Source organism: Globicephala melas, chromosome 13, assembly GCF_963455315.2.
Source record: "Globicephala melas chromosome 13, mGloMel1.2, whole genome shotgun sequence".
Classification (NCBI taxonomy): Eukaryota; Metazoa; Chordata; class Mammalia; order Artiodactyla; family Delphinidae; genus Globicephala; species Globicephala melas.
Genome location: NC_083326.1, coordinates 17924818 through 17939755, shown reverse-complemented (window position 1 = coordinate 17939755; position 14938 = coordinate 17924818). Strand labels below are relative to the sequence as shown.

The window sequence follows — 14938 nt, the reverse complement described above, 5'->3', positions numbered from 1 at the left end:
AGTGGTGTTTTAAGAAGAAAAATATGGGAAATCTGGACGAGAAAAAACCCAGAGGATGAGACACCTCCTAGGATACCAATTAGAAAAGCACAGCTCCTACAAAGTGTTCCTAACTATTATAAAATATATAAGATTAGGTCTTATCATAAGACTAGTTACCCTGAAATAGTATATGCGACAGTTGTAGGGCAGATCACTTCTATGGAAGTAAAGAATAATGAAACGGAATGTCTTTCACCTTCTCATTTTCTTATCTTCTAGGAAATGTGTATGAGATAATCTTAAGTGGAAAAAAGAAGGCTATAAAATTATATATACAGGATGACATGAACTGTATGCATTAAGTATGTGCAGAAATTCGACTTGGAAATATGTTAAAATGTAAACAGTGATGTCTCTGGGTCATAACTGTATAGATGTTGGTCATTTTTTCTCTTACTTTAAAAATTTTTTACATGTACTATAATAGGTATGCATTAATTTTAAAATCAGAAATACATTATCAAAGTATCTATATCAAGGTGTTCATTTTCTTTCTTTTTTTTTAGAAGCCATAAAAGAAAACTTTTGACTGTATATCATTTAGAAATGTTTGAAGTGTAATGAGTGTTAGAAACAACCTAACAAAATTTTAAGAAAGAAACAGATGCTTACCAAATGTCAACTCCCCAAACAATTTATGAATCTATGAATTTAGGGCTAAATTTTAAATAATATGAATAAGTTAACAAGGGGTGTGATAGTTGATTTGATTAAGGTGCTCATTTTCTTCCCAGTAGCACTGCACTGAATTAGGTATAAAGAAGAAATAATGCCCAAAATAAGAAAACAACCTTATGAATAAAGTTCTAATATTCTACTATGGAGATAACCTCCACTGTACTTTTTTTTGAAACACACATCCAACCGTGATTGAATAGCCCATGCAGTGAACTATTCAGTGTCTATCTCCCTGCTAGATGGTAAACACCGTGAGTGCCACAACCATGATAATCTTTCCCAGTGACTAGGATAGACACTGGGCTGATTGTTTTGCATTATGCTTGCTAAATGACTTATTAACGCTCAGCGCGTTGTAATGTCTTTCTATTCTCCTCTCCACTTTGAATGAGCAAACACTAACACTTCCATAATTACCCTTTCTATGTGATTTGCTGGTAGATGGGAAATATACAAATTAGAAAGATGTATCATATCTACCTCAGTAGTAATGTCATCACTGAAGTTATCCAAAGCATAATGTAATTGTAGTAAAAAAAGAAAGTCCCATTTTGACACAAAACTCCATATAATGGGACTTCCCTGGCGGTCCAGTGGTTAGGACTCCGCACTTCCACTGCAGGGGGCACAGGTTTGATCCCTGGTCGGGGAACTAAAATCCTGCATGCTGTGCGGCGCGGCCAGAAAAAAAAAAAAAAAGGCCCTGAAAGATAAGACATCATGCAGAGAGAGAAAAGACGTGGAGGAGAACTCCCCAACTTGAACACCCGCTGAACTCAGACACGAGAATGACTCCACCAAGTATCACCGGAACAAAAAGCACCCAGACAACCCACAATATCATAAGAAGAATAAATTGTTAAAAAAGAAACAACGCCATATAGTAATCTTATTTTATTAATGACTTTCAGTTAAATATATTGCAACACTGTTTTTATAACAAAAATCATTAATACAAATTAGTCAGTGTTTAGACAGCATGATTCACTCTAGAAACTTGAGTAGTTGTTGTGGGAGCAGGACCAAATGTATGTAAAGGTAGCCACCTCTGCAGTGTGAATTTGGGGTCACCTTGACTAAAACATCCTCCAACATATATTCCTTGAAATATCGTTCTCAGAGAATAAATATCTCCTTTTATAAGTATCAATAAAAATATAGCATGTTAATGCCTCTTGGAGAAATAATACATGTTTTGAAATTCCTGCAGAGAGGCTTATGGTGGAGTGGATGGAGAAGTGGTCAGGGAAGGAGTTTCGGTGTGTGTGAAGAGGATAAGCAAAAGAATGAGGTGTTGAATGAGATTGGGCCTAGGCCACACAGAGGGCCAGTCCCGGTATCCAAGACAACAGAAAGCAAACCTCACCTATTTTAAGATGTTACCCTGGGCCAGCTATGAGTGTGAGAAAGTTTGTATATGAAACAAGCTTTGTTAGGGAGTGTAACACCTCGTCAGAGTATTTATCTTGTTACCAAGTGATAAACCCAACATGGATGCCACGGTTGGTAGAACGTGGGAGCAAGTATCCAGTGTTCCATGATTCAGCTATTTGAGAAGGTCAGTCACCTTCCTAAGACTTGTCATGACAAAAGCATGCAAAGAGAGACTGCATTTTCAGAACAGACTCAGAATGCATCGTGAATCGTGAATTCACTCACCTTGCACACCAGGTGAAACTCTACTCTTACAAAGACGCACTTCCTTCAAGAATCTAATGATATAACATTGCGTGCATGTGGCCACAAGTGCATGCATCATTCAACTCTGTATTATCCTTGTGGATTAGTTATGGATAAATGGATTAGTATATTGCTTAACAAGCCTTAATTTAGTCTCTCTCTTATCTAGCATGTTCCTACTACATCTCGGTCACTGATGTATGCCTAGTAAAAGTAACACGTTTCAGTGTTAACCTTCATAAAACATACATAGAAGATAAATAACCACATCATCATTTAAGGCATTCCAAATCCAGGTGTCAATTACATTTGTTTTACACGTTTATGAATTTCTGTATTTTTTTTCATTGAGTAGATAAAAGACCACAGACTGACTGACACTTACTATTAAAATATGTACATGATACACAGATACTTCAGATTTGGTCTCATATAAAATGACTAGGGGGATCCTTTAATTTCTAGGAAGGAAATGGCAAAGAAAAATTAGATGAATTGTGAGACAGTGATGTGTTTTATCACACGATTGAACCAGAGAATTTACATTGTCTTCGAATTATGATAGCCTTATTTAGACTTATGTAAAATGAGGAGGGAGAGGAAATTATTGCTCAGTTCTTCCCCATTCATTAGTCACAATACATGGAATGTGTGGACAGGAATATGGATGGGGATGTAAATGGGATGTGTGGGTGATTGGAGAGGAGGAGGGAAAGGAGACAGCAAAGGCTCCTGCAGCTCTGTCTCCAGGCTTGACCTCTCCCAGACCTTGAGACTGCCAAACCCAACCTCCTATGGACATCACCACTTGACTGACCGTGGCCACTCAGGTTTCAGCGTGTCCAAAACTGGACACATCATCTCCCCATCATTCTCCCAGACCTGTTTCTCCTCATCTACTTCCCATCTGTCTACTAGTCAATCAGGCCAAAATCAAAGCAACATCCTTGACTCCTTCCTTTTTATCCATTTTCACATCTATCATTTAACATATCTCACTAATTTTAGTTTTGAGATATTTTTTGTGTTGACATGCTTCTCTTTTTTTCTCTAAACTATTGCCCTGGCTCTGATCTTTATCATCTCTGGCCTGATATCTCTGTCTCTAATGCCTTGTCCTTTAAGCCATAGCTTGATGTATTTACAATGTAAATACGACCCAGCCATGACTCTTAAAATTCTTCAATGAGTCCCCATTAAATACAGGATAAAACCCTAACTGGGTTCACATGTGTCCAAGACCATCTCTTATCTGGTCTCTGCCTTCCTCTCCACCCACATTAAAGACTCTAGACTTTATCATAATAGCCAGACTTTATCATAATATCATAATAGCCATAATTTTGAGTAAGTACTCAAAATTAATGATTACTAGCACTTTTACCTCTACTATGTGCTTAGAAATTGTATTAAAGTGCTATCTTTACATATTTGTTTCCCCAATAAGGTTCTTGGGAGCAGAAATTGGGTATCTCATTTTTTAAACTTGGTATAATATGTGCTCATTGGCGATGCCTACTTAATGTTTTTTCAACTAAACTGAAAATAAACTTTTCAGTTTAATGTTTCAGTTATAGGCGATGCCTACTTAATGTTTTTTTAACTAAACTGAAAATAAACTTTTGTATCGCAATTGTAGCACCACTGAACGACTCAAAGTGTGGGTTTCCTTCTCTTCCCTTTCACTATGATAATAGAAAACTTTATCTTCCAGGACAGAGAGTAGTTAAGAGTGAGTCCCATGAACTGGATAGGAGGTGAATGTTGGGATCCTGGGTCTAGGAGCTCAGGGAACTTCAGGGGCAGGTAGGCGAAGGAACAGACACCTTGATCTTGTGCAATAGGCATGGAGGGGATCAGGCCTGTGGCAGGGGAAATATCTCCTCTACTCCAGAATTTGAGTGAATCTGGGACCCCAAGAGTTCTAAGCAGTGACGAAGTATCAAGTGCAAAGGAAGGAGGCAAAGAGCTAAAAGAAGATGATATGGGTCAAGGCCACAGAAAGTGGACTTACAAGGGAAAAGGCTACTCCATCTGCCTCAGTTTTCCAAGTTTTATATTGGGCACTTGACTCCAAACAGAAATGAGTAAAACTTTTAATGGAAAAAAGAATTTTTGAAGATGCTGCTAAACACCACAATTCAGGTTATAGGTTCCATGGGATTGGCAAGACTATTGGCTTCATGGAAAGAAATAAATGATTGATGTATTGGACACTGAAGAGAATAAGCTAGTGAGCTCATACAAAGATCGGACATCTCAGACTTCCATCAGGTCTGGACTTGTGATGACTTTTTTTTTTTTTTCCTGACATTTGGTTCTAGTTACTTAATCTATCCCTTTGGAGCACTTGCTCATCTGAAGTCAAAGGAATGAATATCTCCCAAAGGATACTATGTCTCAGTGATTTTTAAAAAATTTTTTTCTTATCACACTTCCAACACTATTTTAATCATATTTCTTGGTAATTTCAAAGCTTGCACCCACACGCTTGCTGCCTTAATGTGAAAGTTCTGCTTTGTCTTTTCACACACTAACAGGACATGCCATTGAGTAGAATAATTTAACTTTTCTATAGTAGTTATAAACTCTTATTTCATAACCAATTCCTGTTTGCCTCGACACAGGCACATAAGGCCCGTTACAAAAATTTTTTGGAGAACTCCAAGATCAAGGAAGAATGTTTGCTCATCACACTTTCCTGATAAGGAGTCATGACATCTTAGCCTGTATCTGTGACTCATATTGAAAGTATGTTTCATGACTTTCTAATATGGCGTCATAATCTTGAAGTAGGATCCTCTTCCTTTTTATCACATCATTGTGGAAAGTTGCACACATATCCTGCATTTCCAATGTCTGATACAGGCAATTAAAATATAATAATACTCATGAGTTTCAACAGCTCTGAAATTCCACGATGATTTGCCTTGGGGTGGGCTTACTTTTATCCATTTTCCTGGTATTCAGTAGGCCCTTGGAACCTGGAAGCTTATGTCATTCGATCCTGAGAAATTCTCTTGGATTACTTCTTTTTGTCTTTTTCATTTGCTATATTTCTAATATAATATTTAATACATAGATGGGAATATTGCCATTAGCTTTCATTCACTATGGCTTCCTCCCCCTCCCATTCTTTGCCTTTCCATCCTACCTGAAGAAAACACTATTCTGAATTTATAGTCATCACTCCCTTGTTTTAGTTTTATGCCTTTATCACATAAAAGTCCAACCAAATAATAGGGTGTGGGGTTTAGATTATGTGTGAGCTTTATACAAATTTGGCATTATCTTGTATATACTCTAGAGTGGGGGTCTGTCACTGAGTCCAAGCTCGCTCTGCCTACCGCACAACAGGCCAATAAATCAGAGATGAGGTGTTGAGGCAGGGAATACAACTTTGAAACCAGCAGACTGAGAAGATGGGAGACTAATGTCTCCAAAAAACCATCTTATGGGGTTTGGATGCCAGTTTCTTTTATAGAACAGAGAGGGGGAGGAGATGAGGAAGTACAGTAAGAAGGCCATAAGATTTGCCAGTGTCCCCAGAAATGGCCATTAATTTCTTCTTTCTTGCAGCCATCCACAGGTGGGCAGGGTCAGAATGTACAAAGGCACCTTGGTTTAACATTCAGGCAGAGGGGCAGTGTTCCCCGAGGCAAGCCATTGTGTATAGACAGTTAAGTATGTTTTTAGTGAACAAAAGCAGCAGAAAGCAGCGGTTAAAGTAAAAGAAACAGACCCAACATGTAGTCAGATTTGGCTCTTCCCTGTTACAGGTCAGCAAACTCATGAAAGAGCTGGAGAGTCTCTAAATATTTTAGTCTCTGAGCCTGTGGTCTCTGTCACCACTACTCTGCTGTTGTGGTGGGAGAGCAGAGATAAACAAGTGGGCTCACCCATGTTCAAATACGATTTAACTTAAAAAACAGGCGATGGGGCTCCCCTGGTGGCGCAGCGGTTGAGAGTCTGCCTGCCAATGCAGGGGACACGGGTTCGTGCCCCGGTCTGGGAAGATCCCACATGCCGCGGAGCAGCTGGGCCCGTGAGCCATGGCCGCTGAGCCTGCGTGTCTGGAGCCTGTGCTCCACAGCGGGAGAGGCCACAACAGTGAGAGGCCCACGTACCACACAAAAAAAAAAAAAACAGGTGATGAGCCATGTACTATAGTTTGCTGACTCCTGCTCTAGAGAAACTCTTCACATGTACACGGGAAATGCAAGAGTTTCTCTATGGTGTGTACAAAACAACACCAAATAAGTTACAAAAATGTTACATATTCTATCCAGTCTTCTGGATCTTGGTTGTTGCATTTTATATTATTCATTCAGGTTGTTTCTCACAGGGGTTGTCCACTTTTTCATTGCTACTCCACTGAGTGAATTAAAGTATCACAAATTATCCATTCTCCTGTCAAAACATATTTAATTTGTTTCTAGTGTTTGTTTTCTGGTGTGATTTTCTAAGATATATTCTCACCAACACTATACAAAGACATCTCTAAGACATACCTCCCCAGCACTTGATATTGTCAGATTTCTCAATTTTTGAATATCTAGCTTATTAAAAAATGGTAGGTCATAACTTGCATTTCCCTGATGGCTGAAGAGGTTGAACATTTTTTCATAATATTATGATGATGTAGATTTCCTGTCTTGTGAAATGCTTATATGAAAATTTTTTGTGGGGCAGAATTTAGGGTGGCACTTTTTTCTGTTTTTATTTGTCTTTCTTTTATTGACTTATCGGAGTTCTTTATACACATTTTCAGTTCTATATGTTGCAAAAATGTTCTAATTTGCCTTTTAAAAAAATTTTGTTTAAGATGTCTTAGCACTATTAAATCTATCTCTACTTTCTTACATACTTAGTGTTTTGTGTGTTTTTAAGGAAAACTTTCTATCTCAAAGTCAGAAAGATATTCTCCTATAGTAACTTCTAAAAATTTTGCCTCTAAAGAGGACTAGGGCTACTTAAAAAAATAATTAATTCCATATCTGGGGCAGGAAATATACAAGATGAATCTAGAACGTAATTGTCATACCAGAAAGCAAAGAGGGCATTAAAGACTACTAGGGTCATGTGAAAAGGACCAAGAAGCCAGCGTGAAAAAGCTCCCACTGGTCAAAAATAAGGCAATTTGAGTATGAAAAAAAAGTAATAATGGCATTTCAAATACATTAAAATCCATGAGTTAAAAGGATGCTTAAAGGAAGTAGCACGAACGAATGCAATCAGCAAAACTATTGAATTTCATGGGGGAATATGTGTACAAATCACTAATTTCCTTCAAAAAGTATATTTCAAGGACAAAAACAGAGAAATCTAGATTGAAAGGGAGAAGAGATATATCTTAATGCAATTTGTGGGCCGTATTTGAATTCCGATTTAAATTATCTAACTACAAAAGGAGAAAAGTAGGAGTCAATTAGAGAAATTTAAGCAAAACTGGTTTTTTGGATGCTATGAAGAAATGATTATTTTTTCATTATGATAAAGGATCTTATGTTATGAATCTAGAGCCCTTACCTTTAGTGAGAGGTACTGAAATATTTGTGGATAAAACAACATGATGCCTAGAATTTGCTTCAAAGTAATCAAAGCTGAGGGAGAAAGTGGAGGTTTCAGGGAAACAAGAGAGGCCATAGGGTGATAATAATTGAAGCTAGTTGATGAGTATACAGAGGTTCATTAAACTGTTATCTCTACTTTTGTATATATTTGAATTTTTTCATAATAGAAATAAAATAAAATTCAATACCCAAATCCAATAATAATTTTTTCAACTACTCCATCGTCCCATGTGAATCAGTGGGTAGAGGGTGAATGGTCTGCTCTTTGCGGTCATTCCCAGACCCAGATGTAATATCTTGTGTTACCTAGAAAATAGCCTAAGGCAAAGCTTACAGATTAAGGGTTATCACAAGATGCAATTCCAGGGCATCAAGAAGGAATGAGGAAGGACGGAGATACATAGAAAGATGGAAAGCTATTACCAAATGGCTCATTACCTGGTTGGCCACAGCTTGAAAACCCAGCCAGGTAGTCATTCATACAGGACATCTCAGGGAAGCTGTATGGAAATAGCACACCTAGGAACAGTCTTTCAAAATGAAAGAGAGGGATTTATCAATACGCTTATTCTAGTCTCCTGTCTCTCTCTGATCTAGGTTTCTTCCATGGAACATTAACTCTTTCAGCTTCTGGGTTGTGTTTCCCAGCCCCTCAGGACAGGTGCCGGGAGAAGCGTCTCTAACATGGAAGACACTTTGCCATTTGACATTGTTCTCTTAGTTTAAATGCTTTCCTGAAATCTTTGTGGATCCTTGCCAGTCTACTCCTATTTTAGAATGGGGCATCAAAAAGCTAACTGCAAGCTCTGCTTAGAAGGGAACCTGGGAAAAAGGGAGAAAAGTGTAGAAAGTGGGATCATCTAGCTGGGCTATTCTTTGGGATATCCCCAATACTATCTCTGGATGCCTGCAGGATAATGGCTACCAGATTTCTGGTGCTCGGGGGAGTCTGAATAATTCAGAATTTAAACTTTCACTTGCTTGCCCTTTTTCATTATGTCAACCCTGATCTTATCTATGTCTGTTGCACCGCAATCTGGCGGTCACCCTCTGTTTCACTGTCTCTAGAGAATCAAGTCCGGGTCACCTACCTTCCTACCGGGTTGGGGAGCGGCAGTGTGCAGGCTGTGTAGAGTGTGGGAGAGGATTTGAATTTCAAACTGCTCTTCAACAGACTACCAGTCTTTCTGTTTGTCTGTTTTTCGCTCAACCCTCAATTTCTAAGGTACCCGGTGCTGCCAATTCCTGAGAGACATTCTGTGGGTACCAGCCTTCCCCATCGCTCACTTTCTAGGATTCAACTTTTTGGGTTCTGCTAAGTCAATTATCACTCATAATAACCCGTCTACTTTTTAATCTCAAAAAAGTTATTGCTGCTATATTCCCTTTAATTCTCTTTATCTCCCTAGCTTAATGCTTTAAAACAACAACAGCAACAATAAGAAAACTTTATGATTTTCTTGTGTGATTTTAGGAAAGACCTGAGATTAAATAAGCATGTATAATCTTTACCATCTTTAACCAAATATCTCCCAAAATTTCCTCCCTCACCGTGTCTGTGTTAGTTGACTGACTCCATCGTGACTCTCATGGCAGACATTTTCAATGCTGAGGAAAAGATATTTTTGTACTGTTGGGGGCCTTTTGGTGATCACTGTATTTCACCCCAGAGGTTTCTCCTCATGCACGAGTTGTGCTGTGACTCCTTAATAATGCAAAGCTGAGTCAAGTGATTTACCTGAAAATTTTTAAACGCCTTTAAAATTTTAAAAGCTTAAATTGTGGGGTCAGCTCTAAATCTTGCCTTATTTTATATTGTGCTCTTTCCTATGTCTTCACCCAAGCCCTTCCTCCTCAGCCTTTCTCCTTACCCCTCCATCCCTTGATGTCCAAAAAGATATGGGTTCCAGGTAAAGCAATGGAGACTGCAGAGTCTGGAAATTTGGAACCAGCAAGCCTGGCATGATCGAGTACAGAGTAGGGAAGTGGACGCTGCCCTGCTTTCAACAAGGACTGCATTCTCTTTCCTGTGATTTCAGCTGCCAGGCCAGGGGATCTTCAGACTGAGAACTTTCCAAGTCCACCATGTTGCAGCTCTGGTCTCGGTGCTTATTCCTGCCAGTTTAGGAGGTCGGTAAATCATTTTTTTGAACACTCTGGGGTCGAGTCAGAAATTAATATGAATACAAATTTCCTGGAACTCTTCTAATATTCAGATTCTGTTTAGCTAGGTCTTCCATGAGACCTGAGATTCCACATTTCCAACAAACTCCTTGGTGATGGATCCCCCATAGACCAGATGCTGCTGTTCTGAGGACCACACCGTGAGTAACAAGACTCTGGGTGCTCTTTCCTTCTTTATGTCCTGTCTACAACCTCTGGCACTGGTGGGGTGTAGTGCGCACTGTTGGTGCCTTGCCTACATACTAGCCCGCAGCTCTGTCTGCTCTGCTGCTAATGGCTTACATCTGCAACATTCAGAGAATTTCCATTGGGTTCTTGAGCCATGTCTCTAGTACTGAGAGCTGGGAGTAGTGAGAGTTTTACACCTCCCACAGAAGGCCCATAGCCAATAGCTGCCTGACGTGAGCATACAAAAGCCCAACTCCTTTCCTTTGTTCTGATGTGGTACAAACTCTGAAGTCTTACCCCCCAGAGCTCCTCAGGTAATCAGACTGAGTCTGGGACTTCACCCGAAATCCCAGACTCATTTGGCTTGCTCTCCTCCCTCCCCTGTACCCTTTCTGGTTTCCTCTGGGGGCCCTTCCTTAAATAATTCACTTCTACAAAAATCCTAGGCTTAAAGTCCGCTTCTGAGAGAACCCAACCTAAAACAAGTGGCCTTCGCCAAAATAGCTCTTAGGTTCTAACGGAATCTAAGAAGAGAGGGATTATAGCAGGAAAATCCCACATTAAGAGACAGTGCAGGGCTTCCCTGGTGGCGCAGTGGTTGAGAGTCCACCTGCCGAGGCAGGGGACACGGGTTCGTGCCCCGGTCCGGGAGGATCCCACACGCCGCGGAGCGGCTGGGCCCGTGAGCCATGGCCGCTGAGCCTGCGCATCCGGAGCCTGTGCTCCGCAACGGGAGAGGCCACAACAGTGAGAGGCCCGCGTACCGCAAAAAAAAAGAGACAGTGCACTGCTATTTCCTAGCACAGCGCCTGACACATAGTAAGTGCTTCATTAATTTGAGCTCAATAAAGTTTATTCCTATATCAGGACCCATAACATGGAGGCTGACCCAGTGCCCAGCCCACGTCACTAACCTAAACCTAAGTCAGCCTGCATTTAGGGGCGATACCTATCAGGGAAAATTACCATACACCAGGCAGCATCCTTCAGCTCAGCCTTAGCTGGGTCATCTTACCCTGGGAAATAGGACCAGCTGCCTTATAAGGAAACCCCCGACCTCCTCACCAGTAATGCCCTGTTTTCACGTTGCCTCTTCGATTTACTGGATGATTGAATCAAATTTCTTGATAGTGTTGATGGAAAAACCTTATCTGATTTTTTGATCACGTGATCAGGGCCCTCATCATACCTGAACACCTGCCTAGGCAGGGCCAGTCCCCTAGCCACTCACTTCTAAACCACCCAAATGCTGTTTGGGGATCTCTGGGAGGTACAGACGCTCAGCACCATATGTCCCCAGACCACTCCTTTAACATAGATCTGAAGTGCTGAAGTCTTAGTTGTTGGCACTCGCATGCCTTTGCTTCCACTCTCCACCCCTGCTCCAGGAAAGAGCACCAGAGCATCTAGTCATTGCCACATTGACCCCAAGCTGCTGACCCAGCACTCCTCCCTAATGATATATTTCTAATCATGAGGAAAGACAGGAAGACTGTTCTACACGCAAAGCCCACTTCCTGCATATTTGTAATGGCAGCACATCACGCAGCTGCTGTGTCGTGTGCAACCCAGCTGTGCACGTATTCTTGCAACATTTTTGGAATGCAGGCCCAGCAAATGCACACGTGGTATGAAGCATCCTCACTCTAAGGACAGTTAAGTGACGTGGAGCATTTTTGTTTTTGAGTTTTATTTATTTTTTTATACAGCAGGCTCTTATTAGTCATCCATTTATCCACATCAATGTATACATGTCAATCCCAATCTCCCAGTTCATCCCACCTCCCACCCCCACCACCCCGCCACTTTCCCCCTTGGTGTCCATACATTTGTTCTCTACATGTGTGTCTCTATTTCTGCCTTGCAAATCGGTTCGTCTGTACCATTTTTCTAGGTTCCACATATATGCGTTAATACACGATATTTGTTTTTCTCTTTCTGACTTACTTCACTCTGTATGACAGTCTCTATGACGTGGAGCATTTTGAAGAAAATGTCCACACAATCTTGTTTTTTATGCTTTCAATGACTGCATAGCATAACAAGAACTGGAAGTGAAGATGAATGGTATCATAGCCCATGTGGACACAATATAATGGAATTATAGATGCAGCTGACAATAGAAACACACAAACATCAAAAAGTAAAACAAATGTTTGGCTTAGGTAACAGTTTGCATCCCTGAGGAGAGGTTTGTGAAGGACAAAGCTAGTTACAGACACTACAGATTAGTAACAGTTAAAATAAAACTAGGATTGATTAACTCTTTCAGTCCAGTTTGTTTCTTCTCCAGCCCATTCATTGTTCCCTTTATTTTCCTTGTTATCAGGAGAGGAAAAAACCTCATTTCTATTTATGTTGTAACAAATTCCCCACTGCTAGTTCATTCCCTCTATATCAATGGAGGAAGGGAAATGGACATCATTCTTGTCTGGCTGAGGACAAAACTTCAGTTTTGCTCCACTTGACAAACACCAGCTGTGCAGCCCAGGGGACCATCTACCTTCTACTTCAGTTTCTGGTTTCATATCCCAGTTTTCATAATTATTTTTGGCCTTCTTTGGCTTTGGCAATTCTTACATTTCCCTTTTTGCTTTTTTTTTTTGGATAAAGACTTTCCCACATAACGTGTAGTTCTTCCTGCTCCTTGTTTTTTTCTGTTGTTGTTGTTGTTGTTTTGCAGTACGCGGGCCTCTCACTGTTGTGGCCTGTCCCGTTGCGGAGCACAGGCTCCGGACGCACAGGCTCCGGACGTGCAGGCTCAGCGGCCATGGCTCACGGGCCCAGCCGCTCCACCGCATGTGGGATCTTCCCGGACTGGGGCACGAACTCGCATCCCCTGCATCAGCAGGTGGACTCTCAACCACTGCGCCACCAGGGGAGCCCCTGCTCCTTGTTTTTGATGTTACCATTTCCTGGGATGAGAAAGTCCCTTAACCCCTACCACACACACCTAGATTCTTCACCCCAAATTCAAATAGGTAGTGGTTTACATGTCTGTCTTGTTCTCGAGGCAATGACCTTATACAGTAAATCAGATTTATCTTTGCTTTGAGTAAAGCAGACATTCAGTGAATGTTGAGTGAATTCAATTCCATTGAGTTATTTTTCAATATACTGAATCAAACCCTCCAACTACCCAATGCTATCCTCCATATCTTTTTTTTTGAGTTAATTAACTTGAAAGTTTATTTTATTTTTAAATTTTTATTTTATTTATTTTTTAATACAGCAATTTCTTATTAGTTATCTATTATATACATATTAGTGTATATATGCCAATCCTAATCTCCAAATTCATTCCACCACCACCACCCCACCCCCGCTTTCCCACCTTGGTGTCCATTGTTTGTTCTCTACATCTGTGTCTCTATTTCTGCTGTGCAAACCTGTTCATCTGTACCATTTTTCTAGATTCCACATATATGCATTAATATACGATATTCATTTTTCTCTTTCTGACTTACTTCACTCTGTATGACAGTCTCTAGGTCCATCCACATCTCTATAAATGACCCAATTTCTTTTTATTTCTTTTTATGGCTAAGTAATATTCCTTTGTATATATGTACCACATCTTCTTTATCCATTCATCTGTCGATGGGCATTTAGGTTGCTTCCATGACCTGGCTATTGTAAATAGTGCTGCAATGAACATTGAAGTGCATGTGTCTTTTTGAATTATGGTTTTCTCTGGGTATATGCCTAGTAGTGGAATTGCTGGGTCATATGATAATTCTATGTTTAGTTTTTTAAGGAACCTCCATACTTTTCTCCATAGTGGCTGTATCACTTTACATTCCCACCAACAGTGCAAGAGGGTTCCCTTTTCTCCACACCCTCTCCAGCATTTGTTTTTTCTAGATTTTCTGATGGATACCCATTCTAACCGGTATGAGGTGATACCTCATTGTAGTTTTGATTTATATTTCTCTAATAATTAGTGATGTTGATCAGCTTACATGTGCCTCTTGGCCATCTGTATGTCTTCTTTGGAGAAATGTCTATTTGGGTCTTCTGCCCATTTCTTAATTGGGTTGTTTGTTTTTTTAATATTGAGCTGCATGAACTGTTTATATATTTTGGAGATTAATCCGTTGTCTGTTGACTCATTTGCAAATATTTTCTCCCATTCTGAGGGTTGTCTTTATGTCTTGTTTATAGTTTCCTTTGCTGTGCAGAAGATTTAAGTTTCGTTAGGTCCCATTTGTTTATTTTTGTTTTTATTTCCATTACTCTAGGAGGTGGGTCAAAAAGATCTTGCTGTGATTTATGTCAAAGAGCGTTCTTCCTATGTTTTCCTGTAATAGTTTTATAGTGTCCAGTTTTACATTTAGGGCTTTAATCCATTTTGAGTTTATTTTTGTGTATGGTGTTAGGGAGTGTTCTAATTTCATTCTTTTGCATCTAGCTGTCCAGTTTTCCCAGCACCACTCATTGAAGAGACTGTCTTTTCTCCACTGTATATCCTTGCCTCCTTTGTCATAGATTAGTTGACCATAGGTGCGTGGGTTTATCTCTGGGCTTTCTATCCTTTTCCATTGATCTATCTTTCTATTTTTGTGCCAGTACCATATTGTCTTGATTACTGTAGCTTTGTAGTTTAGTCTGAA

The 14938-nt window shown here is 40.1% G+C and overlaps 1 protein-coding gene across 1 annotated transcript in view; it reads left to right on the top strand.

Moving 5' to 3' along the window:
• SERPINB3 (serpin family B member 3) overlaps positions 1-14938 on the top strand; it is a 106250-nt gene that overhangs the window by 51297 nt on the left and 40015 nt on the right. Inside the window, exons 4-5 of the mRNA XM_030868128.2 lie at positions 10013-10103; positions 10205-10297. The gene's annotated coding sequence lies outside the window, so the exon portion shown is untranslated. The remainder of the gene's footprint in view (positions 1-10012; positions 10104-10204; positions 10298-14938) is intronic.